We start from the raw sequence: 886 nt of genomic DNA on the forward strand, positions 1-886 counted from the left end.
ATTGTTACACAGAATGACAATACAAGGGAATTATTATTATTATTATTATTATTATGTATTCAGCCACTAGTGGCGGGCACAATACCCCAAACACTGGCCCGGCGCTGGCTGAGTTTATGGCCTCTGAAAGGCCCATACATTCAGACGGGTCCATGTATTTTCAGTTTTCCGTAGCAGGTGTGATTGTTTGTTTAATTAGGTAGTTTGTGTTGGTGACGGTGTTCCTAACTGTGGTGGCTTGTTTGTAGAATGTGGGGCCCTGCGTTTGTGTTATGTTGATTTCTGGTAATTTACTTTTTACTAAGTAGTCTTTCAGGTTTTTGTTTCTTTTAAAGGCTGAGATGATTTTGTAATCTTGGATTATGCTTGTGTTCTGTAGTGTCTGATTTATATTTTGTCCATTCATTCAGACGGGTCCATGTATTTTCAGCGACAGCCGCAGTACCGCCAAAATCCATGCAGCGGCGCTGGATTTATGGCCTCCGAAAGGCCCATTCATTCAGACGGGTCCATGTATTTTCAGCGACAGCCGCAGTACCGCCAAAATCCATGCAGAGGCGCTGAGTTTATGGCCTCCGAAAGGCCCATTCATTCAGACGGGTCCATGTATTTTCAGCGACAGCAGCAGTACCGCCAAAATCCATGCAGCGGCGCTGTATTTATGGCCTCCGAAAGGCCCATTCATTACCAACGGGGCTGCAGTAGCATCCCGCGGCCACGCAGGGGCAGATATTGTGAGGGAATTACATGGTAGTGGACGGAGCGCCCATGCATTTCCAATGGGAGTGCAGTACCTCAAAAATCCGCTAGAGGGCCCCGAACTTGAGGGCCCGGCGTTCCCTCAAGTGCCGATTTTATACCCCCTTCTCCAGCCGACAGCCAGAAT

Source organism: Urocampus carinirostris, unplaced genomic scaffold (assembly GCF_059441175.1).
Source record: "Urocampus carinirostris isolate Australia breed hairy pipefish unplaced genomic scaffold, RoL_Ucar_1.0 HiC_scaffold_25, whole genome shotgun sequence".
Lineage (NCBI taxonomy): Eukaryota > Metazoa > Chordata > Actinopteri > Syngnathiformes > Syngnathidae > Urocampus > Urocampus carinirostris.